Here is a 9,420-nt window from a genome sequence, read left to right on the forward strand (position 1 = left end):
GTGTGTGTGTGTGTGTGTGTGTGTTGCGTGCGTACCCGCCCAAAGATGTAAACAACCATGCATGAGCAACGCCTATTACACGGAGGGGTCCGCTATGTTGTGCGTGTGTGTGTGTGTGTGTGTGTGTTGCGTGCGTACCCGCCCAAAGATGTAAACAACCATGCATGAGCAACGCCTATTACACGGAGGGGTCCGCTACCTACGGATTATTGCTAGGAGGAACCCTGTCAGCATCGCCACCAAGTTAAATAATGCTTTTCATGCCGCCACAGGACGTCGTGTTACGACTCAAGCTATGCGCAATAGGCTGCATGATGCACAACTTCACTTCCGACGTCCATGGCGAGGTCCATCTTTGCAACCACGACACCATGCAGCACCGTACAGAAGGGGCCAACAAAATGCCGAATAGACCGCTCAGGACGGGCACCATGTTCTCTTCACCGATGAGTGTCGCATATGCCTTCAAACAGACAATCATCGGAGACGTGTTTGGAAGGAACCCAGTAAGGCCGAACGCCTTAGACACACCGCCCAGCAAGTGCAGCAAGATGGAGGTTTTGGGGTGGCATAATGTTGGGTCGACGTACGCCGCTGGTGGTCATGGATGACAATTCGCTCCCCCATCGTGCACATCGCTCGACTAATGTGGACAGCATGTTCTCCAGACATAAACCCTATCGAACATGCCTGGGATAGATGGGAAAGATTTGTTTGTGGACCACATGACTTACCAACCACTCTGAGGTATCTACGCCGAATCGCCGTTGAGTGGGACAATTTGGACCAACAGTGCCTTGATGAAACTATGGATCGTACTCTACGACGAATACAGACATTCATCAATGCAAGAGGACGTGCAACTGGGTATTAGAGGTACCAGTGTGTACAGCAATCTGGACTACCACCTCTGAAGGTCTCGCTGTTTAGTGGAACCACATGCAATGTGTGGTTTTCATGAGCAATAGAAATGGCGGAAATGACGTTCATGTTGATCTCTATTCGAATTTTGTGTACAGGTTCCGAAAATCTCGGAACCGAGGTGATGAAATTTTTTTTGATGTGTGTATTTTCAGAAGGTAGTCCTCACAGCACGTAAATATTTGAACGTTATCATTTACCGCCGAGAGCCGCTGATAAAATTTCTTGTGTTGAACAACCAGGTTCTCTAAAAATAGTACATTATTATTATATTGCATAACTCAGGCACAAAGAATATAATCACTCACGTTACGAGGTAGAATGGGTTTTCAATATCAGCAAACTTACAGGACCCAAACCTGTCCTGCAAGTAGGCAAAGATGTCTGTATTGCCTGGTACTTCATATAATCATCTTCATAGCTAGTGAAGTAATAGCACACGCTCGGCAACATCTCCTCGGTGGTCTGCCTTTCCCCCGAACAACCGACACCCAATTGTCTCGCCATGCTACAAGGCTGACGTCAGAGATATACGGCTACAATTCTGTGCCTCTGTTCGGTGGCAGCATATCCTGAGATACCACCAGAAATTGAAGAAAGTCAAGCTTTACGTCGAAGAGGGAATGCTCTGTGCTTTGAAGTGAATTCTATAGGTGATTTTATATATGTGTCACTAAAACAACCAGAGATCGTTCAGTACATTAGCGTTACACTGGATGTATCGTTTGTGTGATGAAGAAAGCAGCGTATTACATTAATAACGGTCTTTATCTAGCGTTACTTAGGCAACAGAACTAACAAATCTAACTTTCTTCTCGGGGCCTCAGTCTGCGATGAACTGCCCTCTGCGATAGCTCAACTGCAGAGGGCTTGCAAAAACGTATTTTCAACACAAAGAAAAACAGTTTACGAGACCAAATTTTAAACCAGGTATCATCGTTTGACGAGCTTATCCAGAGTTCACAAGCCTACTTAAATCCTCGAAAGCGCCTTTACGGCAAACAGGAAATCTACAAGGGCAATTGGGGAAGTAAGGTACGATCGGTTGCGAAATGGAAATCGCAGTGAAAATCAAAAACGTTTTATCTGCAACAGTTTGCTACACATTCCAGCTGCTTCTCTACACAGTCGCCGTTCCGAGGTACACTTTTATCGTAACTTTGTATCAACTTTCCAATAGCTTCGTCATAGAATGCAACCGCCTGTGCTCTCCCCCACTTCTCTTCGCTCATTTGCAGTTCGTTGTACGTGCCAAAATGTTGTCCTCATAGCCAGCGGCTCATGTGAGCAGAGATGAACATCAAAGGGAGCGAAGTCCGGCTGTATGTTCGGTGATCAAACACCTCAGGGACATCCTCATTGCCATTGCAGTGTGCGACCGAGAATTGTCATGAGGAAGGAAATGTTTGACAGGTATGTTACATGGGACTGCATGAAATCAGGCGAAACCTGTCAGTGGGCACCCAACTTTCGGGGTTCACTATTCTCCTAGGTATGTCTACGTGCTCACTTTCTGCTCAGAACTGGAAAGATCTACGTGACGCGATAGACAGGCATACTGGACACACTGCCCAACACATATGTGCGAAGCTTCATCTGATTTTCACTGTGGTTTCGATTTCGCGACGGATCGGACCATACTTTCCAAATAGGCCCCGCATGTTGACTCAGCTAATACCATAAATTGCGAAAAGTATTTGTGAGATATGTATAAAAAGTTGTTCACTTTGTCGGTTCTCCCAAACATGGCGGTCCTGCAGCACCATGGTAAAGTCTTTGTGGTGAGCGGAACTGCAAGAGGAGGCTATGGCCGATTCACGGTTGGAGCCCTATCGCTCATATACACTCCTGGAAATTGAAAAAAGAACACCGTCAATTTATTGTCCCAGGAAGGGGAAACTTTATTGACACATTCCTGGGATCAGATACATCACATGATCACACTGACAGAACCACAGGCACATAGACACAGGCAACAGAGCATGCACAACGTCGGCACTAGTACAGTGTATATCCGCCTTTCGCAGCAATGCAGGCTGCTATTCTCCCATGGAGACGATCGTAGAGATGCTGGATGTAGTCCTGTGGAACGGCTTGCCATGCCATTTCCACCTGGCGCCTCAGTTGGACCAGCGTTCGTGCTGGACGTGCAGACCGCGTGAGACGACGCTTTAGCCAGTCCCAAACATGCTCAATGGGGGACAGATCCGGAGATCTTGATGGCCAGGGTAGTTGACTTACACCTTCTAGAGCACGTTGGGTGGCACGGGATACATGCGGACGTGCATTGTCCTGTTGGAACAGCAAGTTCCCTTGCCGGTCTAGGAATGGTAGAACGATGGGTTCGATGACGGTTTGGATGTACCGTGCACTATTCAGTGTCCCCTCGACGATCACCAGAGGTGTACGGCCAGTGTAGGAGATCGCTCCCCACACCATGATGCCGGGTGTTGGCCCTGTGTGCCTCGGTCGTATGCAGTCCTGATTGTGGCGCTCACCTGCACGGCGCCAAACACGCATGCGACCATCATTGGCACCAAGGCAGAAGCGACTCTCATCGCTGAAGACGACACGTCTCCATTCGTCCCTCCATTCACGCCTGTCGCGACACCACTGGAGGCGGGCTGCACGATGTTGGGGCGTGAGCGGAAGACGGCCTAACGGTGTGCGGGACCGTAGCCCAGCTTCATGGAGACGGTTGCGAATGGTTCTCGCCGATACCCCAGGAGCAACAGTGTCCCTAATTTGCTGGGAAGTGGCGGTGCGGTCCCCTACGGCACTGCGTAGGATCCTACGGTCTTGGCGTGCATCCGTGCGTCGCTGAGATCCGGTCCCAGGTCGACGGGCACGTGCACCTTCCGCCGACCACTGGCGACAACATCGATGTACTGTGGAGACCTGACGCCCCACGTGTTGAGCAATTCGGCGGTACGTCCACCCGGCCTCCGGCATGCCCACTATACGCCTTCGCTCAAAGTCCGTCGACTGCACATACGGTTCACGTCCACGCTGTCGCGGCATGCTACCAGTGTTAAAGATTGCGATGGAGCTCCGTATGCCACGGCAAACTGGCTGACACTGACGGCGGCGGTGCACAAATGCTGCGCAGCTAGCGCCATTCGACGGCCAACACCGCGGTTCCTGGTGTGTCCGCTGTGCCGTGCGTGTGATCATTGCTTGTACAGCCCTCTCGCAGTGTCCGGAGCAAGTATGGTGGGTCTGACACACCGGTGTGAATGTGTTCTTTTTTCCATTTCCAGGAGTGTAGAAGGCACCTGAGTTCATCCCATGAGAAAGCAGGTACGATGGTTGGTTTCCACCCTTTGCAATAGGTTTCAATGAGCCATGTAATTATTTCGTTGCTGAGTCGAAAGTCATTCTTTTCAGAAACTTGTGGCCTCTGCTTATTCAGTTTCTTTAGTCTACGGGACTGATGTTATGGTCCTCAGAAGAGAAGATAGTTTGATGCAGGTGTCTATCATCTATGCAATACAATCTTCTTGATAGTTGCGTAAGTACTGAAACCTACATCTATTAGAATCTGTTTCAGGCCTTGGTCTCCTTCTACAGTTACAACCCCCAAAACGCCCTTCTGTTGCCAAAGCGGAGATTACTTGATCCCTGTGAATTAGTTCCACCAACTTTCACCTCCTTTTACTCAATCTGTGAAACATATTTCTTTTTCCTCCATTTCGATTCAGTACATCCTCATTACTTATTCGATCTATCCACTTACAGTTCAGCATTGTTTTATAGCACCACGTTTCAGATGCTTCTATTCGCTTCTTGTTTGAACAGTTTATCGTCCACATTTCACGTTCATACAAGGCTACACTCCAAATTCCTTAAGCAAAGACTTCTTAACATTTCAATTTATACTAGGTGTAGACAAATTCCTCTTCCCAGACTGAATTTTCACCCAGCGGCGGAGTGCGTGGTGTTTTGAAACTTCCTGGTAAATTAAAACTATGTGTCCGACTGGGGCTCGAACTTGGGTTTTTTGCCTCTGAGGGTGCGTTGTGAGTTGTGCTTGGAGATCTTAGTCGGTAGGTCACTTGTCCACGAAAAGCAAAGGTCGCTTGTTCGAGTCCCAGTCCGGCATACAGTTTTAATCTATCAGGAAGTTTCAAAATTCTCATTTTCATAAACGGTGTTCTTCATATTGTCAATCTGCGGTTTATGCCCTCTCTACTTCGCTCATTATCAATTATTTATCTAACTGCATAGTTCAGTCAGAGCGTGCTCAAAAAGGTTGAATAGCGGAATGTTTTGTAGAACTCTTTGTGCTAAGCTGCTTACATGTTTTCGAGGGTGGTGAATCCGAATTTTTAAAGTTCCACCAAACTTTCGACGAGGAAATGAGTCAGTAATGGAATCAATGCAATTTTCGGCACATTTGTCTACTTATCAAAATAGAGAGGATATGATTTCCCGTAAAATAGGTCATAGTGACTTTTTTCGTCGGACCAGCCGTACGGCTTATAGCCCGTATTGAAGATTAGCGCGATTATAAGGGTCATCCCAGGATTCTCCTCGGCCCCCGCCCTCTCCTTACATCGTCCCTATCGTACTTTCTCTCACACCCACTGCCAAATTTGCAGTTCCATCCTCCAGTAGTGTCATGATGTCACTGAAGTGGTTGATTGTTAAAGCTTGCCGTGGTAGAGGGCTATGATGTTTGTGAGATGACACTGATCTCCCCTCTTGATAGATGATACCTGCTGCATAGAATTGTGTGGCTCATTGGGCAGTCATTTTCAGGTAGCTGTGTCAGCTACGTCTCCTTCAATCAGTTGAAATACAGTTAAAGGTCCGTTGTAGTGTTTGATGGTTGCCTTCAGAAACTGAGCACCAGCACCAAGGAGGATGGCCGAGCGAGAAGATCTCACAAACACAGCTCTGTAGACGTAACCTTCAACGAAACGATGGTAATAGGAAAAATTCCTAATTCGAAGACCAAAGACTGCTTAATAACAGTTTTAATGGACAAATTGGCCTAAGCAGGCATAGTTTCTAAGCAAGCTGCGGAAGATGACAATACCTTGATCCTCAACCACGCATTATCTTTGGACCTCACAGATTTAGCCGTCGTAGTTGATAGGGAAGACATGGAACTTCTCGTCATTCTAAAAGGTTACAATCAGTAATGTAATGTACTACTGTTGAAATCAAGAAGAGAGAAAATCCCACATCAGTTTTACTCTCCTCTGGGAATTGGCCAACCAGCTTGTGAGAACATCCTGTTCTAGTATTAAGTCAGAGGTTGTGACATTACTTCTGCTCTTTACAATCAGGTCAGAGTGAAAGGCGTCACTACACTGAAGAAAAACTTTGAATTCCAAAGGAACATACAAACATTTGAAGATCCGAACGGTGTAGAGGAGTGTAGGAAACGATTCCACTTAAGGCTGTACGGTGGTGTAGTGAGAGCCTTTGAACCACCTCAGATATAGAAGGTACATAAAATCGGCATTTAGAACAACTGTCAACATCGCTTCTATGCCACCAACTGTGGATGCAGCTTGACAGCATATTCTCCAAATGAAGCACCGGGTATAACAATCGCTAGGAAAAATAGAGATCTCGAGGAACGGGATTGGACGTGATGCAAGAAACGCCTGCTTCCAACCACTATGCTACAGCTGCCAGCACCCGACGTTATTCCGATCTACAGTATGTGGTAGGCAGATGCAGAACTGAGTGTCATAGCTACTCTTGGAGCTGCCGAAAAACAGGCCTCCACTGCTCGAATCTCTGCATCACCCGCTATACAGTTTGTGAGAAAGTCAGCTACTTCTATTCGAAAGACCTGTTGGAAGTACAGGAGAAACAGTAGACTGGAATCAGAACTTCTACAGACGAAGGTAAGTAAGATGTCACATTGTTGGCAGTCATGGACTGTGCGGCTAGTCCCGGCGGAGGTTCGAGTCCTCCCTAGGGCATTGGTGTATGTGTTTGTCCTTAGGATAATTTAGGTTAAGTTGCATGTAAGCTTAGGGACTGATTACCTTAGCAGTTAAGTCCCATAAGATTTCACATACATTTGAATATTTGATCACATTGTTGTTATTATAATTTCTCGTTGTGAACTTTCAAGATCTTATTATTGTGAGAAAAGTGTACGTTTGTGCTCAACTCTGATTTATTATACTTATTTATAGTTACAACAGGCAAACAATTATTTATCTGTTATCAGATGTGAGTTTAGTCATCTATTACCTTACTTAGATGTAAAATACCCACGTAAGTTCTAATTTTGCAGACGAATTAAGTGAGGAAGAGGACTGTGGCGCTTGATGCCCGAAAAGCATGAAACACCCTTGACATCTCTTTAAAATTTTTGTATTAACAGTATGGTATTACTACCTTAGTAACTGTCATTAGAATGTGACGAATAAAGCATAATTATTATATCTTTGACATAAGTTATCTGAATACGTTTTAGTGGTAGGAATGAAGATAGCTTTCATTCTGTTGTTTGAACGAACATCATAACATACAGAGCGATGAGGAATTGAGTTTTGGTGGTAGTGCCCGAAATTACCGTAACTTCAACATGCACTACACGCCGTTCGGTCGGAGTGACGAAAAAGGTCACTGATACGTATTTTAGGGGAACTCTTATCCTCTTTATTTTCACAAATTGACAACTTCGCCAAAAATTGCGACGTATCCGACTTATAAGCGAAAATCGCAATAAGCCCTCTTTTTCGTTGTTTATCCCGTTTTGACCCAAATCAGGGCGAAACGTTTGGTGGAACGTTAAGAAATCGGGCACAGCACCCTCAAAACCATATAGAAAGATTGTCAAAAAATTTCTACGGAACTTTACAGTGTTTGAATGGACTAAAATACCTGATCTCATCTACTCCTCTTTGTGTCTCATTTCCTAATCTAATTCCTTCAGCGATAGTGTTTATTTTTTTTTGCCCCGAGTCGACTCTCTTTCGCCATTAAGAGTGCACCATGGCTTGTTTTTGATCCGGTACACTACAGGTTGGCTTTATGCCGACCGAGGCATTGTGCGCGGCGGCGCCGGGCGTGCGATCCGGCGGGCAGTGCTCGTATAACGGCGGTCGTGAATGGCCTCGGATAAATGAGGGCCGGCAGCGAGACAGACCGGGCCCTGCCGCAGCTCCCATTCAGGCGTCGCCTTTTCTCGCGGCAGGATGCAATCTGCTGCAGCTCATGGTGTTGTGGCTAGGTCCGCTTTATGGGCGGAAGTTAATAAGCGCCTCTTCCGCCGCGCCATCACGGTTGCCCGCTCTGGGAGCAGCTCGCTGACCTTGAGCCAAACGGGCTGCCGGCGCTCGCAGACCCAGATTTGGGCCACTGTAGTACGAGAACATCCCTACTCCTTTGTTTACTGTGTACTGCAAGTCCGCGAATTTCCCGAACCACTCTTTGCGTAGTTCAGGGAAACGAGCAAGTGAACGTCAAGTATTTGGCCACCACTGCATGTTGTACTCGAGATGACGAGAATCATGGGATACCTCCTGAAGCCGTGTCGGACCCCCTTTTACCCGGCGTATCGCAGCAACACAACGTGCCATGGCCTCGATATGTCGCTGGAAATCCGCTTACGAAATACTGAGCCATGCTGCATCTATAAACTAAACTAAACTCCTCCGTAACAGGCCATGAAGGCCCAACCGTACCGACCGACCGCCGTGTCATCGTCAGACCACAAGCGTCACTGGATGCGGATATGGAGGGGCATGTGGTCAGCACACCGCTTTCCAGGCCGTATGTCAGTTTCCGAGACCGTAGCCGCTACTTCTCAACCAAGTAGCTTCTCAGTGTGTCTCACAAGGACTGAGTGCACCCCGATTGCCAACAGTACTAGGCAGACCGGATGGTCACCCATCCAAGTGCTAGCCCAGCCCGACAACGCTTAACTTCGGTGATCTGACGGGAACCGGTGTTACCACTGCGGCAAGGCCGTTGGCTTGCTGCCTCTATAGTGGTCCCTTATTGTGAAAATTTTCCTGTGCAGGATTTCATGCACGAACTGACCACCCGGTTATGTCCCAAGTTGGACGATCTGAGTAGCCAAAATAATTTGCTCAAATTGACCAGAATGTTATTCAAAGCAATCGCTAATGATTGTGGCCTGGTGACGTGGCGCATTGTCTTCCATAAAAATTCCATCATTGTTTTGGGAGCTTGAAATGGTTGAAACTAACTCCAAATATCCGGACGTAAGCATTTCCAGTCCATGATCAGTTCAGTTGGACCACAGTGCCCAGTCCATTCCACGCAAAAGCAGTCCACAGCGTAATGGAGCCATCATCAACTTTCACAGTGCCTTGTTGACACCTTCAGTCCATAGCTTCATGGGGTCTGAACCACACTCGAACCTTACCATCAGCTCTTACCAACTGAAATCGGGGCTTACCTGACCACGCCACGGTTTTCCAGGCGTTTTGGGTGCAATCGAGATCAGGAAAGGTGCTGCGGGCCATGTCGTGCTGTTGACGACACTCGTGTCGATCGTAT

General features: G+C 47.2%; 1 pseudogene; it reads right to left on the bottom strand.

The window, feature by feature from the left end:
• Positions 1-8,752: 8,752 nt before the first annotated feature.
• On the bottom strand, positions 8,753-8,870 carry LOC126356516 (5S ribosomal RNA; annotated as a pseudogene).
• Between the last annotated feature and the right edge of the window lie 550 nt (positions 8,871-9,420).

The sequence above is a fragment of the Schistocerca gregaria genome, chromosome 3 (genome assembly GCF_023897955.1).
Source record: "Schistocerca gregaria isolate iqSchGreg1 chromosome 3, iqSchGreg1.2, whole genome shotgun sequence".
In the NCBI taxonomy this organism is placed as follows: Eukaryota; Metazoa; Arthropoda; class Insecta; order Orthoptera; family Acrididae; genus Schistocerca; species Schistocerca gregaria.